The sequence below is a fragment of the Trachymyrmex cornetzi genome, unplaced genomic scaffold, assembly GCF_001594075.2.
Source record: "Trachymyrmex cornetzi isolate Tcor2-1 unplaced genomic scaffold, Tcor1.1 scaffold509, whole genome shotgun sequence".
Classification (NCBI taxonomy): Eukaryota; Metazoa; Arthropoda; class Insecta; order Hymenoptera; family Formicidae; genus Trachymyrmex; species Trachymyrmex cornetzi.
Genome location: NW_017299817.1, coordinates 613,448 through 615,267, shown reverse-complemented (window position 1 = coordinate 615,267; position 1,820 = coordinate 613,448).

The following is a 1,820-nucleotide window of genomic DNA, read 5'->3' as shown; positions in this document are numbered from 1 at the left end:
TTTGGAAAATACTCTTGGAAAATACTATATAACAAGCAAATATATACATCGTTAGCACTAAAACCTATGTCATTTTCGACCCATCTGAGAGATTTTGTTTTTTAATTAATTTACATATATGGAGCTTCAGATTTTTGTGACTTTTCATAAATAATTATAATCAATTACAAGTAATTTTACTTTTATGATGATCTCCTTCGTAAAAAGCCAGATTTAACTAGAACCGCGATTAGGAATTTAGACTCAATTTAGACCTGCGGTTCTAGTTTTTAAAATCACTTAATTTAAAAAGTCACATAATAATATATTCTTTTTCTTCTATTTCGATCATTCAATTCTTTAAAATTTGATAACTATAAAATAATGATAGATGAAATTATTTCTAATATTATGCGATTTTTCGAATATATTGAAGTAATTTTAATGATATATAATGCCAATATGAACCAACACAAGGTATTAGGAATGTGATATAACCAAAACTTTATTAGGCAATTGCGGTACGCGCTTCGACCCTCATTTCTCTTTAGTACATAAATTAATGACGCAAAAACAATTAATTACACTGTCCGACGTGATTTTTGCTATTTGAACAAAAGATACCATATCCGGTGTATTTTCGCGCGCTGAATACGAATCCGGTAATGAAATTGCTTAATCACGTCAGGTTTGTGAGAAAAGTAAAGTTAAAGGTGTCAAAATTGACGGTCTTTGACATATTTGTGATTTTTTTTGCTAGCGAAGTAAATTTTTTTTTCTACTTTCATTTACGCCATCTTAAAGTGCCAACTTTTATCTTTAAAATATATTTTTTTTAACACCATACATTTTTTTTTCACCGAGGTAATTTCTGCGTAGTCACGCAAAGAAAAATGTTCTGTGCCAAAAATGTTATTGAAGAAAAAGTTTTAATAATTGTGTGATGATTTTAGTAGCAAGGTTTTTAAGGTCACTAAATTCGAATTTGAAGTTAAATTTTCGAAATTTAAAATGGAGGATTCAATATGGCGGAAAAATTTGTCATCGCAAAAAATTTTTATCACAAAAATTTGTCATTTGCGCTTTAATTTAATTTAAAAAATATTGTTTACAACGGATTTAGTTAAAAACCTTGCTACTAAAATCATCACACAATTCATAAAATTTTTTTTTCAAAAACATTTTTAGCACATAACGTTTTTCTTTGTGCTACAGTTTTTCTTTGTTACTACGCAGAGATTATCTCGGTGAAAAAAAACGTACGGCGTTAAAAAAATATAGGTAAATATCTAGATCAGAGGACACCCCCCCCCCCCATGACCTTGACCTTGACTTATGTTGTCAAGGTCATGACCCTGAGTGACCTTCAACAAGTTTTAGCCATCGCTCGTTATTCGTTGTAAAGTTATGAACAAAAAAAGTTCACCTATATAACACGAGAATTCTCTGCTTTAAAATATGTTTGATAGTTCACTGTAGGGGATGCCGCGCCGACGACTGTGACTTTAACATATATCATCAAGGTCATGATCCTGAAAGACCTCCAACAAGTTTTAGATGGCTTTCATCTTTGACTCTCACCCCCACTCTTCTACAAAGAGGCGCACGACTCTCACCTTCGACTCTCAACCCCTCTCCCCCCTGCTTCAGGGGCGTACGACTATCACCTTCGACTCTCACCTTCGACTCTTTTCGACTCTCCCCCCCCCCTGCTTCAGGAGCGCACGACTCTCACCTTCGACTCTCACCCCTCCCCCTCCCCCTTGCTTCAGGGCCGCACGACTCACCTTCGACTCTCACCCCTGAAAAGTCGTGCACCCCTGAAGCAGAGGGGAGGAGAG